The following is a 26,993-nucleotide window of genomic DNA, read 5'->3' on the forward strand; positions in this document are numbered from 1 at the left end:
CTTGAAGCCCTCACCTCCGTCGGACCACCGCCTGACGTTGTTGCTCCATCGGGCCACCACTTGATGCCTGGACTTCCATCGAATCAACACCTGAGGCTCAAACTTCCGCCGAGCCACCACCTGTGGCCCGGACTTCCATCGAACCACCCCTTGACGCCCGGACTTCTGCCAGACCACCACGTGAGGCCCAAACTTCTATTAGGGCACCACCTGATGCCTAGAGTTTTACCATAGTACCGCCCAACTACAACGATCTAATGGACCCCTGTCCATCACCAAGCAACGGTCCTCCCGACCTCCGTCTCCTACTACGGTCCTTGCGACTTGCATCGCCAGAAAACGATCTTTCTGACCCCGGTCTCCTGTCAACTACGATCTTTCGGACCTTTGTCTACGACCGACTGCGGTCCTTCTGATCTCTATCACCTACTATGGTCCTTCCGACCTCCATCACCAAGCAACGATCTTTCCGGCCTTTATCCTATATACTATAGTCGTGCCGACTAAACAAACATGTATATATTGTAACTCTCACCATGTAAGGCGCCATATATGATGTACATTTGTACCATCAAGCCAAGGACTTTTCTCAAGGAAGGTCCTCAACTTTAATCGACAGCAAATTCTAGTGGATTCATTTCAAACTGGGCAAGACCCCGTAGTTTTTTTCCCCTTTTCAAGATTTTCCACGTAAAAACTATGATGTCTCTTATAAAAGCTACACCCTCTCTCTTATCTGATTGTGTGATGGATCTTCGTACAACGCTAAGACGCTAAACTTTATATTTCTCTAATGCTGCGAATACTCTAGGACGCAACAATTACGTAGATCGAATTGATGATCATGTAAAATATCAACAAGCTTCGCATTCAAAATAAATATAATTATACAATGCCAAATTAAAAAGATCCAAAATAAATAAAATTTATAATTTTTAAAATATATTTGACGGGCAAGATTTTAAGAAGGGACTTAATTAAAAAAATCTATACTACTATTAAAGTGTCCCACACATCATCCTGGCCGTTAAAAAGTTTAATCTTTATATCCATCGTTCATTCTCTTAACCATTTATCCTCATCTACTTGCGAATCAAAATCCAGCTTTTATTCTTTCAATCAACACATCCATCCTCATTTCCCTTCGCATCCCCGCAATCCTCATTCGTTCCTATCAACGCATCCCTGCTTGAAATGGCGCCGTTCTTACCTTGTTATATACAACTTCATGTACTCGTCATCAAATATCCTGCTGCCTGCGCCTGTTCTGCTTGCAACAAACATCCCCTTTTCAAAAGGTAAAATTATTAACGCCTCTTTTGAATTTCTCCAATTTTTTTTTTCTACGTCTGCCTTGTTCGTCTTTCGTTGTCGTTCGGGTTTCGCTCGCCAAAACAAACTGTCTCTCGCTCTTTTTTCTCTCGTCGAACGCAGCATTGCACAAGTTTGCCGAAGTCCCACGACTTCGCATCTTTTAAAATTTTTAGGGTTTCAAGTCGCAAACCTCTCTGTCTGCTTTGTCCACCTACTTTTTTACATACCTCATCTTCTTCTTCGTCATTGCCGATTGCTTTTGGATTCGACATTCACCAATGTTTCTCCGATTGAGGTAAACGAAATCATCTTTGTCAATAAATGATTTTTTTATCCACTTCTTCTATTGGACATATTTTCATTTTCAATAAATGAAATCAACTTTGTTAGTAAATGATTTTCTTATCAACTTTGTCATTTAATAAAGTTGATTCCGTTTACCTCTCCGATTGGTAAACTTCCTCATTTCTTTGTCATTCACCACTTCTTCCTCGATGCCAGAGAACCTTCGGGTTGACTGGAAGATAAGGGAACATGCATCAATCCAGTATTGCGGATGGAAATGAAAAAAACGATAAATGTGGAAGCAAAAACTAACTACGATAGTTAAACATAAAGTTATGTGCGAGTTGAATAAGAAATTTGAGAATAATTTTTTATCTTTGTTTTAAAAGCTTTCAACAATTAGTAGTTCACATAAATCTTTGGTTGTGGAGAAAAAATGTAAGAGCATTATGACTTCTTGTAACTCGACTCGACTCGACTCGTTTACACCCCTAGTTGGAAGCTAGCTGATGATTGAGGAAGGTCATGATAATCTTTTTATGAAAATAGGAGAAGTGAGGGCTATCGACACGAGAAAAAAGATTTATGGAGATAGGAGAAGTGAGAAATAAATGCAAAATGGCCCTTTGAGTGTGGCTAATAATTTTTTTTTTTAATAATCCAGTCACACATCCAACAAATAAAGAGATAGGTCATAAGTTCTTGATCTTTGTTATCACAGTCAGGGCTCATCGCAATAAGTTTCAATTAAACCTGAGACTATAATGCAACTATTGATAATCCTAAAATATTGTTTTATGTTTTCTTTAACGACAAGTTTGTTATTAGTGTTGATCACAAACCTGAAGCATTAATGTTATTTCAACTAAAATTGATTACAAAGGAAAATAAATTTTTGTTAATGTATCTTGATACAATATTTTAATCACGATATTTTAAATTTCTTTTATTTTTTGTCTTTTTTTTTTCCATTTCCCATCTTCCGCTCATTTATGCTACTTCTTGAGTTTTGCTTTTCTCCTTAATAAGAGTTTTGAAAGATTCGCTAAAAAAGCTTCTTTGCCTTCTTCTACGATATTCTTATTGTTGGATTGGATTCGTGTGCTTCGCTTGAGGAAGAGTTTTGAAAGAGTTGGTAAGGAAAATTTTCCCTTCTACACTTTGTTCCGATCGGATAAGAAGTCACGATGGAAGCTCACCGTGAACATAATGATCTTTTTTTATAACTTGAATGCATTACTCTGTAAAAAATCCATTATTTATTTATTAAATATTTTGATCTTTTTGCTCTTTCCCTTTTTGTCAAACTTGAATGCATGATGCAATTATATTAATATGATGGAAGCTCACCGTGAACGTAATGATCTTTTTCTATAACTTGAATGCATCACTCTGTAAAAAATCCATTATTTATTTATTAAATATTTTGATCTTTTTGCCCTTTCCCTTTTTGTCAAACTTGAATATATGATGCAATTATATTAATATGTTTATTTTTTTAATGATTATTGCCAATTGATAGGGCCAATGCTCAACAACCAAAGCTCTTTGTGGGAATGATAGGTTTTTTTTTTTTTTATGAAGGTCTTACTCTTTATGGTCTAATTATTGGAATCATTCTCTCTTCTCAAGCAGGTCAATCTCGCACAGACTAAGAGAGGAAGTCCTTAACTTTGGTTTTTCATTCTTCACGGTTTCTTTTTATGTTGATTCGAAAGTACGCTATGCCGAAGGATTTAATTTAAATTTGGATTCTATTATGATTGTAGTTACATCTTAATTGTCATCAGCATTCCTTTCTAATGAGTTGTCAAGTGTAGTACTTATTTTTGACACTTTTATTTTAGGAGTGTCTCCAGCTTAATTGGCATGCATGTTCTCTGTTACCAGTTTAAATATGTTTTTTATATGTGATGTATTATATCCAAATTTGTTTGGTGAGAAGTTATTGAATCATGCTGTTCTTTGTTTTTAAGCAAAGGCGTGTTCTCTGTTTTTCTTGGCAATTATCAAACTGATCAAGATGCTTTCAAGTTTTTTTTTTTATATAACTAAAAGGAATTGCTTAATCTTATATTATTTAATTTCTACGCATTCATGCTTTTCATTTGAATGAGAAACTTCAAAACTGTTATGATAGTTCATGTGTACAAAATAATATGTAGCTGGAAACATTAATGTGTGATGATTATTGCTAATAATTTCATTTTTTCATTATTTTAATTAAAAAAGATTGCACTTGGAGCATTTGCATTGAAGGCCAATGCTCTCGAACCTCAACCTTCGAGCACCAATGTGAATGCAAACTGGGACACAACATTTGTTGACCTCGATTTTCGTTCAAGAGCCCTTGAGCGCGTTCTATCAATGCGATTAGACCTCGTCGAGCCTAATTCGAACTCGAATCGATCCGAATTGAGTCAAATTAGATTCGATCATGTTCAATCAAGCTCGAATAATTTGTTTTGAATGTGACGAGTTCAATTTGACCCAAATCTATCTCAATTTGAGTTTAATTTTATTTAATTGAATTGATTGAGCCTAATCCCAATTCTAAACCAAGTCAATTTGAATCAAACCTAGCTCAATTCAGCCTAAGATAACTCCAATTTGCTTTTTAATAAATTTGAATTGATTTCCTAAATGGAGAAACTGCCAATTCTGGTCTTGATCTCTCCGAAATTCGGACTCTACTGTGGCAAAGCTTCTCAGTCGCGTGATACACTCGTTTTAGAAACGAGGCAGAGTCGCGTTAGCACAGTTCAGCGAGCAGAGGCTGTTTTGGTGTTTAGAGAGGGGCAGAATGTCGGGAGACTTTAGAAGGCTGGGACGAAGCCTTCGGTTGGCGGATTCGCACTCCCTCCCTCTGGCTCTCGGTCGCTCGTTCCTAGACCGAGATCTCTTCTCCCCCTCTTATCTCTCTGGTTCGCAGAACCCCAGCAAGACCGAACGCACGACTCTCCCCCTCTCGGTTTTCGCATAGCCTAGATCGGAAGACCACCGCTCTCTCCTTCTCGCTCTCGCACGGTCGGAGTCAGACCTCCTCCGCCTTGGTTCGCGACAGGTCCGAACGCCCTAGCTTCTCCCCTCTCGGCTTCGCGCGGTCCAGGACCGAACCTGACGAGCCGACTTCCCTCTCTGGCCGTCTTCTCCTCACGCCGAGACAAGAAGCAAAAGTCTCGGCTCCCTTTCGACATCTCTGGTTCGTGAAGCCCAGGCCAAAACTCTTTCCCAACTCCCTCACTTGATCGTAAGCTGTAGCCAAAGTCTTTCACTGATCTTCCCATTGGTAAGGTTATCTCTTATTTCACTGATTCTTCTTCCTCTTCTAGGTTTCTTTCACCCCTTCTTCCTTCTTTGCAAAACTAAAAAAAATGAAAATGATGAGTGATGGATCCATTTAGTAGAATCATTTATTAAAAATTTTATCTCTCTTCGTAACCTAGTTTTGATTGTTCCTTAGTTCTTCAACAAATAACTTCATGAGAATAGCTTTATGGAGTGTTGACAATTTGTGTATCCATTCACATAAGTTTCTGTATTGATTTCTGTTGTTGGAAAGTGGATATTTGGTATATGAAACATGTATTTTGTTTATGATTGGTATGTTAAGATCCAAAGCTTTATGCATAGGTTATGGAAAAGTAGGGAGAAGCCATATCATTCTTTGTTAAAACAAAAAAAAAATGTATGCACTCAAAGTGTTTGTATTTTTGCCTCTTTAAAAATAGTAAGGATATTTGTCCAGGAGAAAACCATGGGAAGACTCATTTGGCTTATGTTTTTTTTTTCCTGAGAAAATGTTAGAATGCGGTATGACATTCATGTACTTATGATTCTTTTCTTTTAGATAGCAATACACTCAAAAATATTCCCACGATTCGCTTTATGTAAGTCTTGCGAATTATTAAAATTAAAAGAGGTTGAACTTTTACTTCGTTTCAATGTTTAATGGTGATTGTGTGAATCGTAACCACGCTAAGAAGTTCTTGTATTCATTCGTATCGTAAACGACATTTAACAAACCTCTCCTTAAAGATTTCTTTTACTTTTTATTTCTCTTTCATGAGTTTAGAAGAGAACGATACTTATGATCATAAATTTATTCTTTTTTTTCCTTGAAATAAAATAACAGTAAATGCAATGTCTATTTTATATACTTGTATGTATTTTCTTGAATAAATCATGTATGTTTTGATGCCCATTATTTGTTCTTTGAGTTATAGTTATGAGGTTAAAAAAAAAATAGAGAGAGAAGGTATTTCCTGGTACCTTTATCATGAATTATGATTAATTTTAAATTAGATTCATATGGCATCATTTGTGATTTATATGTGATCGTGAAATATGAACTTTTTATGTTGATTCAATTGATGAGTCTTGTGGATATTGCATACAAATTATTTGATGAAATGCTTTTAAGAAAAAATGTTATGATGAAATGTCTTTTTGTTATCTCGCCAAAATCGCATAGGGATGCCAAGAGTATTTTTTTTGTCACCACTAAGAGCACTTGAAATATTTTAAACAAGATAAATTTTCATTAATGCTTGGTAGATAATTGAATGTAAAGTCTAAATGTGTTATTGTACAAAGCAGATTCATGTTCTTATTTTCTTGGACCATGTATATTGTTGGGGTCAAATAGTTGTCATGGAATTTGTGCATATCTCATCTAGCTTGTCAATGCATGACATACAATTAGAGACACACCAATACATATTCCGTGAAAGATTTTTGGTAAGAATTATTGTCTTATGATGAATTAAAAGGGTGTTAGTAATTCTTTATGATGAGATACATGTTGTCGAAATTCTTGGTGGGGTTTGTTTGTTTTATTTATGGATGTTCAAATGTCTTGTTATTCGAAACTCCATGCTCAAGTTTTATAGGAAATTTCTTGTACTTTATTTGGTGTGTAAAGTTAATTGGAAAATTTATCATGAAATAGAATACCATGAATTCATAGTTCAATTGGATATATGCATGCTGGATGGTATCTTTCTCAAACGCTATATTTATATGTACAACAAGAGGGTAAATCTGTGTTAATTTTCTTTCCTTCCTCTTATATTTAACATGTACATTAAGATTTAAATGATAAATGGAAATTAGTATTAGACAAAACTCTTATCGTTAAAAAAAAAAAATCTTATGACTTTATTGTTTATGGTTGCAAATCAGACTTGATATGAAGTTTATATTTCTTACTAATTATGTTTTAAAATTTATTTTATGTATACTTGTATCTTGAGCATGAGTGAATAAGGTTTGATTGGTAAGGTTTTGTGTCTAATGTCATAGCTAGTTTGAAGGAATGTGATGTATACAGATTGAAATCCACTTGCATGAATAGTGATCTAAATGAGAGGTTAAGTTTATGGATATTCCTTCACATTATGACAAGTCATATGCCGAGCATAGTGCTCATCTAAAAAGGATCAGGCGGTACTTACATTTATTGTGTTTTCCCACACTGCTTAGCGTTTTTTTTTTCATCTCTATGCAAGATAGTTTGGTGTTGTAAGTTAAAATTAGTATATGGTATGTGGTGGATGGAAAACTTTTTTTTTTACATTTGCATTATAAATGTTTGTCATTTAAAAACTGAAAAAAAAAGAGAAACTTAAATTGCTACTTTGTATTCATTTAGTACGTATATGAAAGAGAAATATGAACTTTTGAAATTAGAAATTGTAGAAGTCATGGAGTGTGGTGGTTCTTGATTTCTTTAGTTGAATTTGGGTGCAACAAGCGAGGTATATGATATTGTCAAATGTTATTTCTTTCTTAAAGTTCTTGGGCTATCAAGTTATGATTCTCTAAGTGAAGTATGATTATTTTTTTTCCCAATAGCATGATGGTTTTGCATCTTTTGTAAGCTGTGGTTGTGAATTTGATATCGGAAAATAAGCTTGTTGAGTTTGTTGAAAATTCCACTCCTGCTCTATGTTAACCTCAATTTTCAAAGGGTATACGGTTCTAACGCAAGGTGGCATGCTCCATGTTGGAAAGTCCTATGAATGGTCTTCTTGTAGGGAAGTTTTATGCATTATCCCTTTTGTTGAAAACTATTTTATGATTCGTTTGGAAGCCCAAGCGAATTTGATGCTAGTTTTATGTATGAAATAAATGAAGTTTCTTATAGTCTATTTGAGATGAAATTTGGTAAGCTTGGTTTGAATCAGCACAATTTTATATAATCTTCTTGTGGGATGACTTTTATGTACTATGTTGCAAGAACCTTTATATATTATTATTCATGATGTTGAAAATACTTTTTTTAAGCATAGGAAAAACAAATTGCATCAAACTCCTCTCTTGCCATTACCTTTTTAGTAGAAAGTGTTGGGTTCTAACATTGAATACATGTGTTGCCTCATGTTGGAGAAGTTTTATGTTTTGTTTTATATTGAGAAATTGTATGATTTGTTTTATATTAAAGAGCTTTATGATTTGTTTTATATTGAGGAGATTTGTGATTTGCTTCATGATTGGAAAAATTTGCAAATGGCTTTTTATGTTAAAGTTTTATGAGTCGTCTTAAAAAAATATTATAAGTTGTTTTATATTGAAAGAATTTCAAGAGTGATTTCACATTGGAAAGCATTGCAAGTTGTTTTATTGTTGGAGACTTTATAGAAAGTTTTAATGAGTTTTGTGAATTTGCTTTGGTTGGAAGAAGTTTTGATTTGCTTATGTTGAGATGATTTATTAGTTGTTTTAAATTTGTTTTAAAGAGCTTTATGCGACGAGTTATATGAAGGATTTACAATGAGGGGTTTTATAGAACTTTCTCGTTGAAAAGCTTTATGTTTTCTTCCCCACTCCAAATAAAATAAAAGGTACTTGGTTGTTTTGTGTCGGGAAGAGTTTTTGTTGTTCGATTTGTGCGAGATTTTCATGTGTCGTTTCATTTGAAATTTTTTATAAGTTATTTTGAGATTCGTAACTTTATGATTAGCTTTGAGTTGGAAGACTCGTTGATGTCTTTTTAGAACGAGGTGGTATTTCATAGTGGAGTTGTCTTTCTTCTTGCCTGCACTTATTTTCTAAGTGGTTTTTTTTAGATTAGGGGGTAGTAAGAGCATGCTGTTTTGGGTTTTAAGTGAGAGATATATTTTAGTTGCATTTTAGGGGTTTGTGTCTCTTTGTCGTTTGGAGCTTTGTTTAGAGGGTAGTTAGGTTGTTTGGGTTGAGTCTTATTCAAGTGCCTTGTTTGGAATGTAGGGATAGTAAAGGGCATTGAAAATGTCTTCTTCCTTATTCGTATCACATCGAATTGGGGGAGAAGGTTATTTTAGAGGCACACTTGACTTTAAAAGAAGTGTGCCCAATAACAACAATGCCTACATTCCTTTTATGTTTGATTTTCATTCTTTTTCTTTCTACTGCTTTGCTACTTTTTATTGTACTTTTATCCATAGATCCCTAAGCTATTGACATACGTATAGAAGTCATAAGGGTTATAAAACGAGGCATCCTTTAGTCCTACAACTTTAGTGACATTTAAGGACAAAAATTAAAGACCGGGTCTTAGATAATATAGATTTAGGATGCATGCTCCCTATAGGGTAGATACATCAAAACAAAACTTAGTGACACGTTTTCCTAGGTTTAGTTCCCCTTAATCTACTAATAATCAACCAATGAAAACCAACCCTAATTCAATCCTTTAAAATGCACTAAAACACTTAATTTTTTTATTCTAACCATAATTAATATTTCATAATAATTAAAAATGCCAAATCTAAATCAAGTTCAGACAATCTAATAATAAACCCTTAACCAATCTAAACTTAAAAGATGTAGACTTAAGTTAGGGGATCAAACATAACGCTAAAATCTATTAGGATAAAAGACTTTTAAAATATCAAACCTTAGACTAACCTTTAAAAATCAATCAAACAAATTTGATTAATAAATTGCCTAATTCGCATTTCTTTTCTAATTTATAACCAACTAAAATAATATAACAAAATTAATTATCACTGGGTAACCCAGATCTACGAGGCTATTAAGTTAGCCCCAATGAGGGTGAAACCTCACGGTCTCGGTGTGAAACAAAGGTGATAATTAATCAATTACTAAAATAAAACATTTAAAATTAATCTCAAGATATTAAGATTTGAACTTCAATTAAAAATCCCTTTTGCTCCTTTAACAAACAAAAATACAAGTAACTCTAATTAAAGTTTCCTACATAGGACCTATCCAAAACTACACAGCCTACACACACCTTAGACTTGTTTGGTTAGGACACGACTTCTAACCCTAGGTTAGGCTGACATTTTTCTTTTGTTATTCAGTGCTTACTACTTGTATATGTTTTATAAATGTTAATATTAAATTTCCTGCTAGTTACATTTCTATTTATTTGCATTTCTTTTATGAATGACATCTACGCTCATTTGTATATTTTTCTTTCATTTTTCTTGCGAGGTACATTAGAGTAATTTGCTAGCTTGAAGCTTTTAAGTGGCTGCGCCACATGCTTTGGATGGTCAAGAATGACTTGCTTACTCAGAGCTTTTAAGTGACAGCGCCACAGTCATGTATAATCTCTACAAATTGTAAAGCAAATTCTTTTAATTAGATATCGAAATTGCTACACATCACACACGACTTGTTAATAGGTATTTTAGCATGTTTAGATAGCTGGCCTTATGGTAGTTCACTAACGAAGCTTTGGCCCTATAGGTCAAAGATTGCCCCCTTCTGTGAGCCTTAGAGACCATTAGGGTCATTTAGGCCTGTAGAGTAGGCCACCCAGTTGTGCTATTGGGCATCATTGTTTTCCCACACGAAGTGGGCATCGCTAGGATTTTGGCATTTTTCTGGTTTTGGGTATGATACCCCCCTTTTCTGTGAGCCTTAGAGACCATTAGGGTCATTTAGGCCTGTAGAGTAGGCCACCCATTATGCCATTGGCATCGCTGTTTTCCCACACGAAGTGGGCATTGCTAGGATGATTTTCTGTGCGGGTATCTTGCCTGAAGGGTACCCTTAGTGTGTTTATTTACTTTTTCTGTACTCTGAATGTCATGTATGTATTTGTTTTTACACACTTTGTTTCACAGTGCACTTTACTTCCATTTATGCATTGCATCAGTAGACCTAAGAATATTTTTATAATGCATATGTTTCATGCATCATATGTGGCAATAAGTCTATTCTTTTACATATTACAGAGTCTCTAATTTAAATCCTTGATTCCTTAGGATAGAACCTTCCCATCTTGCATACATATAGGACGATTGGTTGTGCTTAGTATTTTAGCTGGCTTCCTTTTTTTCAGGCAAGGAATAAGTCCAGGATTGCACTAGTTAGGTCGTAGATGTTAGTATCGTATGTACGATATTACATCTCTTATAGATTTAGGATCTAAGGTGAGTGGTACGAGTGTACCTCTATACGCCTTATTGGTGGGCAAGCTCTCAATTCTTTCGGAAGCCATAAATCCTACCCATCCGCGTCACACAGATGACGTCACCTCCCTCTTTCTCTCGTGTTTGCTTGAGATGCGTTGCCGCTTTCTTTTCTCCAGTTTTCCCTTCTTCAGACCGGCCGAATGTTGAGGGAACCACGCGTGATTGATTGAACCAATTTGGGACCTTCCTCTTTGATTAGGAAAGCCTAGAATTTTCCCTTTGCATTAAACCCATTAGAGAAGATAATCTAACGTCCTTAATCGAGAGTCTTCTTAGACCAAGGTCTAAGATGTAATTAACTACGTGGGCTTGCGTCCTTAGGAAACCGATCACCACAAACAAATAAACTCCATTCGAGCTGATGTATCGAATGAGGAAAATCTCGTGAATTTTGGGTTATATATATTATTATCCATCGAGGTGTGTAGGTGAAAGCCGCTATCCTCTATGGCTAATCGTATGTATAACTCCATCTGCTCTTCCATCGGGCTGCTTGTGTCGATTGTAAAGGTCTACGACCATTTTGTCCTATGGGATAGTGTGATCGTACCCTTTGCATTCGAACCACACGAGCAGAATCCTTTCAGAGACCCACAACATTCTTCTCAATGTCTCCAGCTTCCCTTATTATCGGCAGTGTAAGCAACCACTTAAACAATTCTGAAACACTTAAGCTGTGTTTGTATGGTGGGAATTTGAGTGAAATAAAATGAATTTAATTTAATTTCCTTTTGTTTTCTTCAATCTAAACAAATATTTTAAAAAACTATTTAGCATTAGTTGATTTAACTAAATTTACTAAAAATGCATGCTCCATTGGTGGAGATTATGTGAACTTGGGTATCAGCATATCAAATTCTTCATCATCACCATCTTCGTCCACAAATCTTGATGATTATTCATTTGGTGAGGTGATGCAAGTGGCTTAATCATCTAATATTATTTTTCTTCTCTTTAATTCTAATAATTTTATACTGATCTAATTGGCATTTTCATGCTAATTACTTATAGAACTCCCTGCTCTGAATAGTTTCATGTGGTTGTTCATGTTGCTTACTTCTCTTGTAATGATCTGACTTAAGAATAAGGTAGCTGTGATAGATCAAAACTTTCTTTGATTGAGATTACTTAGTTATGTTCGAGTTTTAGTACTATACAAGTTATTCATGTGCAAAGACGAGGGTTTTATGTTGCTAGATTTTACGGATCATATTATCTCATGTTCTTTATAATGTTGTCAATAATTTTTTATTTCATGTAGAAAATGTATGGAGGAAAGAATATTGATGGTTTTTCAAAGCTCTTTCCTTCTGTACGGCTTGTTTTTGAAGAACATAATTATATTTTGTGATTAACTATATCATCCTGATTGAAATTTTGAGGCTATTGTTTCTTGGTTTTTCTAGAAGACATTTTAAGCAGGTTACACAGTTCTTAAATAGCATCCCTGTGTCTTTGATCACAAAAGTTTTTTTCTTTTCCCGAATTAATTGACTGAAAATGATGATTGTTGTTGTTTTATCATAAAATAAAGCTTGTGAATCATGCACTGTAAATTATTTAACTATTTTTCTTCCAGTTTATTTATTTTTTGTAGCTATCCGATGAAGATCCAAATTTTTAATATCTGGCCCAGTTGATTCTCAAAATTTCTGAATATTTTCATAAAAAATCGGCACGATATCTGTCATTTTGCATGCGTTTGAATATTTTCATAAAAACCACGATAATGTTTTGATTCCTGCACTTACAAATAGTTCCAAAAGAGATAAATTTTGTGAAGGCAGGGGAATATTAAGGTGCCTGTTGACCTCGATTTTCGTTCGAGTGCCCTCAAAGGCATTCGATCACTTTGATTCAACCTCGTAGAGCCAGATTTGAATTCGATTCGATCCGAATCGAGTCAAATTAGACTCAATCATGTTCAATCACGCCTGGATAGTCCGCTTCGACCGCGACGAGTTTAATTTGACCCAAATCTATCTCAATTTGAGTTTAATTTTATTTAATTGAATTGATTGAGCCTAATCCCAATTCTAAATCAAGCCAATTCGAATCAAATTCATATCCAAACCCAACTCAAATCAGCCTAGATCAATTCTAATTAAATTCCAAGTCTTTTTTTAATCAATTTGAATAGCTTATCAAATCGGGAAATAGATCGAACGGTCTGAGTCAATTGACCGTTTATTCGAGGCTTTGGCGTGATATATGGCTATCTGCGATCGTCAGAGATATGAAGCAAAAAAAAAAAAAAAAAAAATCCTCGTGAGACCGGATGGGCACCCCCTCCTCTCGGGCGGTTCCTTCTTGATTCGCTCCTTCTCCCTCTCTTTCTCGATTTCGCACAGCCTCCCTCTCTCGTGCTTCTCTATTCACCTCCTCGATCGCAAGGAGAACGAAGGCCCTCCCGTGCTCCCTTCGGTCGGAACCCAAGAGCCGAAGCTCTTGCTCCCTCTCCCTCTCTCGCGTGAGCCAGGGGAGATCGGACCCGAGCCCGCTGCCCCGTCTGACGGAAGCTCCGCCGAACCCAACGCCTGGATCGACTCCTCCTCCTTGCAAGGTGAGTAATTTCTTCCCCTTCTCCTCATCTCCATGCTTCCATTTCTTCTTCTCAGCCTTTTTCTTCCTCTTCTTGGCTTCTTCTTCATTTCTTGATTTCTCATCCAGATTTCTTCTTCTCCTTTCTTTCTTCTTTTCCTTCTCTCTTTTCCCATTGCTCTTTCTCACTGTCCAAGTTAAATGGATTTGATAGGAAGTTCATCTTGTTTAGATGATGGTGATATGTGTAGATTTACTTAGAACAAAACTTATTTTAGAATGGTTAATTGTTTAAGTCATATGATTTCCTATGATTTCTTTCATCCTTGTTGCTTGTAAGGATTTTATTGCACTTTATAATTGCTGGATGTGCTATGTTGAGTTATGTTGCTTGAAAACGAGTAGCTAATGTGTGGAATTTGTACTTAATTCATGTTATATCTTTTAGAAGTTTTAGGCGTGAGCTTTGAAGGCTTATAAGGGTATCATGTCATCTCTTCATCAAACTATGCATATGAGGTGTTTGATGAAATGCCCTTTAAGAAAGATTTGGATATTTGGTTAATGACTCATGAAGCTTTGAGCCATGTTGTTCCCTTAGATATTCATGCTTGTGAAATCCATCCCAAAATCTCCTTATTGTAGTGTTTAAGAGTTTTCTTTTTAACTAGTAGTATTGGTAGTGAGTTTTGATGAATTTCAAGTAACTTTTGTGGTTGTTATGTTATTTGGAGAAATCTACATGACATTCTCTCATTTTCCTATAAATACTCATGTGTTGCAAGAAGAGAAAAGAGGTCTTGACCCCTTTCGTTGTGAGATGAGTTTAGGGAATATTGGAGAAGTTGTTTGTTGAATGTGCATCTAAACATAGTGATGTATTCTTGTGTGAAATGCCTTTTACAAACATGTGGTTTGTTCTCAAAAAAGTGTAGTTCTATACCATGTGTAGCTAGATCAAGGTGCTTCATGGTGTATATTTGTGTTAGTACTCACATATGACTTGATGTATTTAGTGAATGTCATTTAGCTAAACAATCACACTCTCTTATGATTCATGATTAGTTGATGGGATTTTAGGCGATTCGATGATTAAGTTGCTTCATTACTATTGCTCTCTTTTTATATTTTCCTACAAGTAAAGTGATTATTTGGTGCATATCAATGGTGCCATATTGAATGGTATTCTCCTTATTTGTCATGTCAATGTGTAGGAAGATGAAGGGTATGCCAAGTATCAAATATGCTAAATAATCTCTTGTAGCATGTATGATCACCATAGGTTCCATATGTTTTTGTACTTGGGTTAAAGTGCTCAAATCATATTTTAGAAAAATATGATCATGCGATATCACTTGTTTGAAAAGGTCGTCTTATTGGCATAAATAAGTTTCATATAGCATATGTTGGAAGACCTCCTTGAGTTTCTTTTGGGTGGATCTCTCATTGCTTCTTTGTGAAAATTGCTACTGTTTTTATAATCTTTTCCCACTATTTTTGTAAGAAACAAGTGCAGATTTTGGAGGTTTTACCGCTGTTTTTGCATAAGAATCCTCACCGCATTCAAATGGATCTTGCATTACTTCTTGGTAGGGATTCCTACAGTTTTTATAAACTTTTCTCACTGTTTTTTGTAAGAAACAAGTGCAGATTTTGGAGGTTTTATCGCTGTTTTTGCATAAGGATCTTTATGGCATTTGGGTAGGCCTTTCATAGCTCTTATGTAAGAATCCCTACATCTTTTATATAGTTTTATGGTTGATTTTTGTGGAGGGTTAGTGCAGATTTTATTGTAAGGTTTTTGTAAAGATTGACACATGTCTCCTTTGGATATCGCTCTTGTTTTATGTTGCAAAATCATATGCTTAACATACAAACGCATGATTTCACTTGCCGATAGGAGATACTTATGCATTCTTTTATATTCTAATATCAAATATAAATGCAATTCTCTTTCAGATATTTTTTTGGTCATATACAACATGAAAATGAAATTTTGTTGGAAAGTAATGATGTGCCTTATGCTTCAAGTAGGGGTTTCTCCACCGAATCGATGCAAGTGTGTATTTTTATGCAGTTGTGAGTTTGACATGCCTTCTAGAAGTAGAAAAGGGATGAGTTGGCATCAAATTTATATCTAATAGTTATATTTTGGTTGAGCTTCAAAATTAGATAATCAATTTGGTCGCCTGTCATATAACTACAACCCTCAATATCACATAGGCTTGGTTTCACTATGATAATCTTGGTGGAGACATAAAAAGTAATTTGATACATGCTTAGTTAGTGCATTTGTAGGTTCCAAACACATCTTTTCTGTATTTCATTAACTATAAATTGATTAGGATGAGTTTGAGAGTTTTTACCAGATTTATTATGTGCATTCGTGATTCTTTTTAGATGAAGGTTTATATAAATGTAGCGTTTCATATGATTGTTTGAAAGGAAGATAACATGATGAAAGATCAAATTAGTTGGGTTATTGTTGATGAATAAATTTTGGAAAGCATTTATTTGGCTCGTACGTTAAAAGAAAGAGGGCTTTGTGAATTGATTCATGTTGAAAGAGTGTTATGATTTGCTTTATATTATGAAATTGGATTTCTTATAATTTGCTCTCATTGTTACTTTATGAGTACTTACATTTGTTGAAAAGATTTGGGAAGGTTTTGCGAATGTTTAAAATGAAAGCTTTTATGTGTTTTTTTTTTCTTTTCTTTTCTTTTTGAAGATTTTGATTTCTATACCCCACTCCAAATAAAAAAAGAGGCACTTGATTGTTGGTCATTTTTGTAGTGTTTTGGGTCAAAAAAAGAAGAAGAGATTTTGGTAGATAATTTTTGTAAGGTTTTGTGTGGCATTTAATTTAGAAGTTCTTACAAGTCATTTTGAGATTTATAATTAGGCTTGTGTAGTAGGGTCCTTTAGTGTCTTTTGGAAACAATTGGTGCTTTCTCATTTGAGTTAGACTCTCTTAGTGTTTATTTCTAAAAGATGAGTTTTGAGATTTGAGACTTTAAGTAGTTTTGTGTTGGAAGGCTTTTAGTGTCTTTTTGGAGCAAGGTAGTCCTTACTTATTTGAGTTATCTTTCTTTAATATTAGCTTCTAAAAAAAATATAGAATTTTGGATAAATATAAAACAAAAGAAAATCTTATTTTAAGTTTATTTTTAGGAATTTGTTTCCCTTAGTTGCTTTAGGCTTTATTTAGAGTGTGTTGTAGGTAGATGTTTCAAATGTATCAAATGCTTTATTTGAATTTTGGGGGCAACAAAGGGCATTGTAAATGTTGCTTTAGGGTACACTTGACTTCAAAGAAGTGTGCCCAATAACAATAATGCCTACATCCTTTTTGTATTTGATTTACATTATTTTTTTTCTTTTCATTGCATCTAATTTTCTTTTGCTTTGCTTTTATTTTTCTTTGTCGTTTCTTTCATGTTTTGATACTAAACACTTGCAAAATGAGGAGAATCCAAAACACAAATGGCTCAACCGGTATACAGAAATATACGTTCTTTAGTTTTATAACATTTTCATTTATTTATGTCTTTAGTTACTCAGTATAAAGAACATGCTCTTACACCATTCTTTTGTGTTTTACGATTACCTTTTGGAAAGCAATGGATAAGGAACACTGGAGCACTTAGAGAAGGAGCAAGGACAACCAGATCCGAGCATCAATCGCCCCTATTCATTCCGGTAGGGGTGTTACGGGCGTAACCACTGGGTCGTAGCCCCCGGTGCTGTAAGTTTACTTTAAAACTTAGAAAATCATTAGGGGCCTAAATGATTGCATGCTCTCCACCTTTTAGGACCTTGTAGAAACTTCATTTATAATCAGGATTGCTTTTCTTTTATTAGATCTCTAAACCTTTTGACATACGTATAGAAGTCTTAAGAGCTAGAAAACAACACTGCTTTTAGTCCTACAACTTTAGTGACATCTAAGGATAAAAATTAAGGATCGAGTCTTAGAAAACATAGACTAAGGATGCATGCTCCCTATAGGATAGAGACATTAAAATAAAAACTTAGTGACACTCTTTCCTATATTTGATTTTTTTTGTTTTCTTAATTCACTAATAATAAACCAACCATTTATAACCTCACTTTTAATTATGTTAAAAAGTAACTAACTCTTAATCAAATTATAATTAATATTTCATAATCATTAAATTATAAATCTAAAACATAAACTTAAATCAAATCTAACTAATCTAATAATTAACTTCTAACAAACTTAAAGTTTAAAAGAAGTATATTTAATTAGGAGATCAAAAATCTAAAACTAAATTCATTAGGATAAAAGACTTTTAAAGATTAAATCTTAGATTAATTTTTTAAAATCAATTAACAAACCCTTTAATACATAACAACCACTCTAAAGATGAAGTTTATTGGATGGACTACTCCGGGCTGCGGGGCTAAGTGTCCTAAGGAGGCCTGGTTCCTCGAGCCTGGTGGCACAACGCCACGAATGAATTTAATGAAGTGTTAAACTTTAAAATTAATTTCTTAATTGGTTTAAGTCAAACCTTAATTGATAATAAATTGCCTAATCCATCATTTTTTTTTAATTTATAACAAACTAAAATAATTCAACAAAATTAGTCGTCACTGGGTAATCCAGGCCTACGAGGCTATTAAGTTAGCCTTAAGGAGGGTAAAATAAACCTCATGACATCAGTGTGAAACAAAGGTGGTAATCAATCAAACACTAAAAATAAAATATCTAAAAATTAATTTCAAAATACTAAGATTTGAACTTCAACTAAAATCCCCTTTGCCCCTTTAACAAACAAAAAAATACAAATAACTTTAATTAAACTATCCTACATATGACCTACCAAAACCACACAACCAAGACACACTTAGATTGATTTGCTAGGACACAACTACTAGCTTTAGGTTAGGCTGATGTTCTGTCTTTCTTTTCTGTGCTGTGTTGTGACGCTTTGCATGTGACTCATGTGCTGTTTGCTTTACTACTTGCTTTAGCTTTTCTGTGACATTTTCTAGCTCTTTCTTTCTGCACTGTGGTTGTGAGCGTTAGAATACCCATAGGTTAGAAACGTTCTTTATAATGACACTGTTTTCCTGCAGATGGTCCCGTGCTCACACAACGTTAAAGTGGGCTAAAATTCATAAAAAAATATAATCGCTACAGGTGCTTCAGCTGCTTAGCCCCCAAATAATTAGAGCACGACCAAGTGTGATTGATTTGAGTATTTTTATTCATATATAACTGCGTGAACGATTTTTGTTTTATTATAACTGTTTAGGATAACCCTGCAGGAGAGTCTAGATTTTCTCTTTTTACTGATGAAATGTATTTGAAGTCTAATTTTGTGAAAATCGTTAAAACAAGGCATTTTAGATGTAAAGGGATCCAAAGGAAAAAAGAAAACCCCCTACAAGGAGTTTACTTTTTCATTTGGACATTTTTTTATTTATTATAAATGATTTTTAAATGCAAGTTTATGATATAAATTTAGTATATAATTTATAGTTGTAAATTTTTTTAAATATACAATATGAATTTGTAATAATTTATATTAAATTATAAGATTATATATTAATTAAATTTATTTGTTAATCATAAATTATTATTATTATTTTTGGGACATTTAGGCCATTTAAGGCAAACTCACACACACAACGCATACACATAGACTCGAACCTTGGACCTCTTAGTTGGAAGCCTAAGCTCTCAACCAATTGGCCAAGGAGAATTGTGTTAAATTATTATTATTAATAATTATTATATCATTTAATTTTTATTTAAATCATTTCAATATTTATTATGTCAATCAATTCAATCCCGATAAAACAATTAAACTTTAAACCTCTATTTTTTTTTGATTTAATGTTCGGTTTGATTTTCACACGCTTAACGTAAAGAATATATTCTTTAAAGATTTGAAATTCTTAGTCCTACTAAATATTAGAAGTTACTTTTGAATTATTTTAATAAGTTTATATTTCATAGTTTTGTTTCAACCTCTGTCTTCTGCTTTGAAATCACAAGTACTTTCTTTAAAGTCCTAGAAACAAATGAATTATATTTTTTTTTTGCTAAAAAAAGTTCAATCAGACGTGCTTTTTTTTTAGGGCAGATAGGCTATATGCGCTAGCCCCCATGATATTCAGAGGAGTTAGGTTGGGCCCTGACCAAGCAGTGATCCTTCATATGCTTGATATACCCTCTATTGCAGAAGCATTGAATGATGTCAAAATGGAGTTGATCGATGCTACATTTCCTCTACTAAAAGGTACATATCCTATTTTTACTTCACCATTGTATGAGTCAAATGTTTAAATAAATCTAATATCACATGCTTTACTATGTTTCTGCAATAGGGGATATATCAAGCATATGAAGGATCACTGCTTGGTCAGGGCCTAACATAACTCCTCTGACAATCATGGGGGCTAGCGCATATAGCCTATCTGCCCTGAAAAAAAAGCATGCCTGATTTAACTTTTTTTAGCAAAAAAAAATCTAATTCATTTGTTTCTAGTGCTTGAAAAAAAGTACTTGTGATTTCAAAGCAGAATACAGAGGTTGAAACAAAAATTAGGAAATATAAACTTATTAAAACAATTCAGTTGTAACTTCTAATATTTAGTAGGAATAGGAATTTCAAATCTTTAATGAATATATTCTTTAAGTTAAGCGTGTGAAAATCAGACCGGACATTAAATCAGAAAAAACAGAGGTTTAAGGTTCAATTGTTTTATCAGGATTGAATTAATTGACATAATAAATATTGAAATGATTTAAATAAAAAATAAATGATATAATAATTAATAATAATAATAATTTGTGATTAAAAAATAAATTTAATTCATATATAATCTTATTGTGATAGAGTAATTTAGTAATGGCAAATTTTAATAAAAGAGCGTAGGTTGAAATTATAATGAGCATATGTAAATATTACTTTAAATAGGAGGAAATTAGTTAAAGTGGATGGTGCAGCTTTATTTTTTTATGAGTGTAAAATTAACATCACATTTGCTTATCAGAGTCCTCAATTTTTTTCCAGATTACATCATGAAGCATTGACATATTTTAGAGAAGGTTTGGGGCACCCAATGAAAGACTTGGTTGATGCTAGAAGCGCACAATCGTACGACTGAGTGACTAGGGTTTTCGATACTCCGCTAGAGTTGAAGGCAAGGGCAAACAATATTTTTGGATGTTGCATCAATTAAAGGACAGAGGATATCAATTGTTACTTTTGAACTTTCATGAGAAAGCTATGAAGATAAACTTCTATAAATCATAAATTTTCTTAAATTGTCGAGATTGAAATATCTACGGCATAAGTTTTTCGAGCACAATCGTCACGTTGTTGTCGACTTTATGCAAATACGTTACCATGAGTTATGAATTATAAGAGAAGGTAGATTGTTCGTATAAATATCTTCACAAAATAAAAGTGAACGAGCAAATGATTTATTTTGTCAATAGCTACAAGAAATGCTATCATGAGATGATAAATCGATTTCATTAAGCGGAGACGACTTTGAATAAAGCTATTTGCTATTTGAGTGAATGAATTGCAACTTATGTGCATAATTCTCAATCTAATAACTTTTGCCTTTATCATAAAGATGAAATAATCATTATAGAGCAGATTACAAAGCTCTTCTATATGATATGAAAAAAAAATGCAGATTATTAACAAATTTTTGTCTCTTGAAATAAGCTTCAATAAGAAAGAATGATGAGCTTTCATGAAAGATGATGAGTTGTCCTAATATTATTCATACACTATTATGAGCCTTTTTTTATGCTACATGAGCAATTGTCATGTCAGCATGATTTATTCCTACAAGATTAAAGTAGAATAGTTCATGGTGTTGGTTGGATGAAGGACTAAGCTACTATCCATATAATGTTGGTCAAAGAAAAAAAAAATCTGTGACAAATTTTCGATGGAAATTGTGAATGAAAATTTATGATTTTAGTTCTGATACTTGTGAAATACTTTATATTAATTTATTTAGATATGATAGTTTAAATGAATTTATGATCCGGTGCAGTTGAATTATACTAGTATAAATGCACATGCACCATGTGCATGTGAATAAAAATTTAAAAATAAAAAATATATAATATAAAAAAAATTAATATGATATAAATCGTGATATAAAATTCTATATCAATATGAAATATAAAATTTGTATAAATATAGATTATTTATACTTCTATTATACTTCAATTAAGACAAATTGAAAGTAGATATTATTTGACAAAAAATTTGATAAATGTAAAATATGTGTAAATTAGATCATTATGGGAGGATCAATCTACTGGTAATGTTGTCAAATTTTTAATGAATGTGTTCTACTGGTTCAACAATTGGAATATTTCTGTCGATTTTTGTCACCATTTTTCATTTGAAATTAAGTTTGATCATTTCCATGGAAGTTAGCATTGTCATTTCCAAGACCTTAAATGATAAAAGTACTTTTAGAGAAAAATATAGATCATTTTGCAGCACATTTATAATAAATTAAAACAAAAACACACCCTCTATTTTATAATTTAATTAATATCATCGTTAATCGTTAATTCTAGTGATCAAATGTTTTGACTACGAGAGAGAAAATTATTAACTATTGTAGGAGTCACAAAATTTCAATATTATTTTATTTATTAATTCTTATACTGATCTATGTTTTCAAATTGCGTATGTTATCATATTGAATTGTTGAATACATTCTCACTCTTAAATAATTTAAACAATGTTAAATCCAAGCGTAAGATTTGCAATAAGCTTATGATTGAGGCAATAGTACATTAGTGCTAAGTTTTAATTGCAAGTCCGAGCTGGTTCATGAGCTATTTTTGCTCACTTACACCCTTAACTTTATTTATATATATTTGTTCATTTTATAAGAATCAGAAAATGAAGTAGCAACAGTAAATAGTGTGCATTCCTTAATGTTTAGAAAATGTGTTTCCAACAAGGACGCACTTCTATTATTTAATCATCTTAACTAAAATTTGATCATAATGTGTTGATTCGATTGTGCTTTATATTTTATAAAAAATTGATTAACCAAACAAAAATCCTAAATGCCAAAGTTAGATTCAGAAAGAAGCAGCTTCATGAGAAAGCTAGAAGTTCCAACCGAGAGGTCAATGGAACAGCCATCACATATAGCTACAGTGAAAAGGCCAGCTTCTTAGCAAAGCTTGGCATCTTAATATTCCTCTGTCTTCACAAAATTTATCTCTTTTGGAACTATTTGTAAGTGCAGGAATCAAAACATTATCGTGTTTTTTATGAAAATATTCAAACGCATGCAAAATGACAGATATCGTGCCGATTTTTTATGAAAATATTCAGAAATTTTGAGAATCAACTGGGTCAAATATTAAGGATTTGGATCTTCATTGGATAGCTATAAAAAATAAATAAACTGGAAGAAAAATAGTTAAATAATTTACAGTGCATGATTCACAAGCTTTATTTTATGATAAAACAACAACAACCATCATTTTCAGTCAATTAATTCGGGAAAAGAAAAAAAAACTTTTGTGATCAAACACACAGGGATGCTATCTAAGAACTGTGTAACCTGCTTAAAATATTCAGTAATTTTTTTATGTCATTCTATTTATATTATAACTTATATATATATTTTTCTTTTTAATATAGGCATCCAATATAGAAGATTATAATAACATTGTCACAAATATCTGTAACAAGGAGCTCATATTTTCAGTAAAGGTTCAAGATAAAGAATATGGAAATCGAACTTTTCGTTCAATTACAGTTCAATCAATAAAATAAATATCTGATGAAGTTATTGAGATCGTACCTAAAAGAATCAAATTATTAAACTTTCATCATTTTTCATGTTTGACATACATACTTTAGTCTTGATACTCTAGATATTTATTTCTTATTTCTCCGTCTCTCTCTCTCTCTCTCACTATCTCTCTTTTTAGTTTTCTTTATTGCAAGTTATAGGAGCTTTAAGAGTTGATGACATTCGTTAGATTTGAACATTATGTTGCATATCTTTTTCTAATAATTAACTTTTTTTTGAACTTGCCACATGTTTTAACTCCTAAGCAAATTTCTCACTTCGTCTGCTTATGCTTAACTCAATCATAAAAATTAAATTACAAATACATAGTAATATACTTATCTTAAACATAATATGATTGTTGTATGCAATTATATGATTATAATAATTTTTTTTACTTCATGGTAGTTGCTTGTTGATTATCTCTTCTATTTTTGTTAGGAAAATCAAATGTCTTCTGCATTTAAGTCAAAAGGTCTTTCAAATGATAATGTATTACTTACTAATGATAATTTTATTGCAGGTTCCTTAGAAGTTTCTTTTTTTATGAACTTGGGAATTGTAAAATTTTTATTTTTGTAAATTATGTTTGAGATTTTCATGTCATATTTATTTTGTTGTAGGAAAAATGATAAACTTTCTGAAGCATGCCTCATTTATACTTCCTATTTTTCAATTTATTCGTTAATACGTCAAAAATTTTAACATTCCTCTAAGTTGATTCTTCTAATGTTATTAATTTTGTCTGCTTCGTAAGAACAATTTATTTTTTTAAATGTAAAAGTAATATTATAATTTTTTTTTTAAAACCGCCAATGCCGGTCCCAAGCCTGGATGAAAAAGGTTGAGGGTAAGATGATTTACCAAAAATTTTGATTTTAAAATTCTTAAAATTTTATTTTATAGGATTTAAGCTTAATTTCATAAATCATTCCTAAATAGGATACCTAAAAAATATTTTATATATTTTTTAAATTGTTTTAATGTTTTACGATATTATTTACTTTCATTATGTGTATTACGGAGCTATCAATTGAAATAGAGAGTAGCAATGATAACCTCTATTTGTTTAAGACATACGAAGTATGGGCATACATGAAGCATGTTTCTGGAAACTTAATTCAATTGACATAGTGTTCTGTGAATCATTTCATTTTTTTTTGTATAGAATGATTCGTTGAGAAAAGATAATTGAATAAATCTGATTAAAAATGGCTTGCAAGAGAGGCGGATGAGGGGTTTTGAGAGGAGTTGGGATGTACTTGCAAAGTTGTTCAGGGTATGCTGCAGGGAGGGGCACAAAAGAGTCAAAAGAAGGGAAACTCTGAAATAACAAGTTTATGTTTGGCTTCAGGTTATTAACCATTTGCGACTGATCTTATGCTCCAGTTGCAATAGAGCGATATTTTGGTAGTACAATATTGAGGTATACATTCACTTGTACTTGATCATTGTATATTTGTAGCAAGAAATTCATCTTACAATCATCATTTTAAAGGTTAATGTTATTTTTTTTTTCATCTATTTGGTCTACCATTTTAAGAAACTTTTTTTTTTTCACTTGAGTTAATTAGTAAGCTGAATGATTGATTTTTTTTCGTAAGTGTGCATAACAGCTTAATTATAGTATCTACATAGAATCTCACATAACGTTTGTGGCTTGATAAAAAATATTTATTTATGATGTTCATATATCTTACTCTTTAACTCCATCTAAGGTCAGATGAACATTCCCCACAGGAAGAACAGCAAATGCAGCCAATCTTCTGTTTGTTGCCTCCAATGATGCATGAATATATAATGCCACAAACTCAATTGGAAATTGGCAAATCAGTTGTGTGAACTTTGTTCCCTTTATTTTTTATAATTATACTCCATGCTTAAGATAGTTAGCTTTTTTAATAGTTTAATTTATATTGAGTTCTCACCAACATATACATGTTTCGTTTGATCCAATAACAATGGACACTTCCTGCTTAATATTTCACCTTGTGTAGGAAGAAGATGCTTTCTACTACATGTCCTTATTTTCCTTAAAGTTTAACAGCCATGTGCAACATATTCATTCTCTGATCGGTATCATGGTATGATGGCAACCTACGTGCCTCAGGCTTTGGTAAATGGTATTTGGCAATCAGCCTTCCTTCAAATTTGTTATTAATTAAAATAATGTAGCTGTTTGGATCACATAATACTCATATTAGTTCATAAATCATATTCCAGCCCACTTCTTCTATTGCTAATAAACAGATGCATTCCATCACGTGCATCCTCAGTTTCTTGGAATGCCACATGCTCGAATGCCTTTACCCTTCGAAATTGCAGAGGATCTTGTTTATGTAAATGCAAAGCAGTACCATGGAATTTTTAAGGATAAGCAGTCACGTTCCAAGGAAAAACTTGAAAAGAAGACTATAAAGTCAAGAAAGGTACCTTTCAAATCGTTAACTTTGAATTCTTCAACTTCTTCCCAAATTAATTTCACTTGCCTACGCCAATTGTCACACGCACTTAACCCCGAGTTAGGAATTCTTCCAATGATTCTTCAGATATTGCGATGGTACCGGAGCAGCTTGGATGGCCTGCTAATCTAAGGGAAATCTCTACGCGTGTGCATCATCATCGCAACAAAACAGGTGCGTGGATCTGCTTAAGGATGGAACCAAGTCAAATATGAGCCCCTACCTCCTTATTTCTTTGCTTATCTTCTCTGAAACAGGTTTTCCACTGCTCAGCATAAATACGTGAGTGCTGTAGTGATACTTAACCCAAAATTAATCATATTTCTAACTTGTTAGTATAAGGGCCTATTTGGTTGCGGTTTTATGGCATGATTGAAAATGCTATTTGGTGGTAGATTTTTAGCAGGATTAAATCTATATTTATATAAAATCCTGCCAAGCTGTTTTTGTTGGGATTTTAATTGAATCGAAGAATTATTAATTTTAGGGGAAGATTGGATTTCATTGATTTAGGTGTTGTTTGATAGCAACATTTCACATGATTTAACCACAATTAATATAAAATGTTATAACCATAAATTGTTACTCATTGTAGACTTATTTGTTGCGGCCTTTTCCTTCATCTTCTTCTGCTTGTTTGATTTTAAAAAAGGTAAACTTATTACGGAAAAAAATTTAGCCTCTGGTTATTCCTACATTTATTGTTCTATTGTATTTCTTATTAATCTTGTTGAAATTCTTTAAATTTTTTTATCCTAGTCATAAATTTACTGTGAAGATGGACATAAATCGTTCTCCTCTTGATGTCAGTGTCTTAATGAATCAGGACATTGTTCTCAGGCTTAGGAAAGTTGAATGTGGAGAAATTGAGCTACAATTGCGTTTAGTTGAGCTTCCAATCTACAAAAGCTCACACCTATACCTAAGTGCATATTGTTTGATTATTTTGCAGATCCTTTTGATGGACTAATCATGCATTAATATATATATATATTTTAATGATGCATATGTTGAACCAGATATTTTTATCTTTCTTTCGAGAACTCGGTTGTAGTTATCTTCAATAATAGTTACGTTTATGTTTGATTTGGGACATCTTCTTTATTGCTTATTAAATTATCTTTTT

At 32.8% G+C, this 26,993-nt stretch overlaps 1 long non-coding RNA gene across 9 annotated transcripts; it reads left to right on the plus strand.

Moving 5' to 3' along the window:
• Positions 1 to 1,093: 1,093 nt before the first annotated feature.
• LOC110098368 lies at positions 1,094 to 26,993 on the plus strand. Of its 9 annotated transcripts, none has more exons than XR_003702874.1 (4): positions 1,094 to 1,298; positions 3,235 to 17,319; positions 25,403 to 25,834; positions 25,932 to 26,993. It is a non-coding gene; the product is annotated as an uncharacterized LOC110098368 (long non-coding RNA). The 9 variants fall into 9 exon arrangements; XR_003702873.1 differs by having other exon boundaries at positions 25,955 to 26,993; XR_003702875.1 differs by having other exon boundaries at positions 25,403 to 25,528; positions 25,629 to 26,993.

This window comes from Dendrobium catenatum, unplaced genomic scaffold, assembly GCF_001605985.2.
Source record: "Dendrobium catenatum unplaced genomic scaffold, ASM160598v2 fragScaff_scaffold_1497, whole genome shotgun sequence".
Lineage (NCBI taxonomy): Eukaryota > Viridiplantae > Streptophyta > Magnoliopsida > Asparagales > Orchidaceae > Dendrobium > Dendrobium catenatum.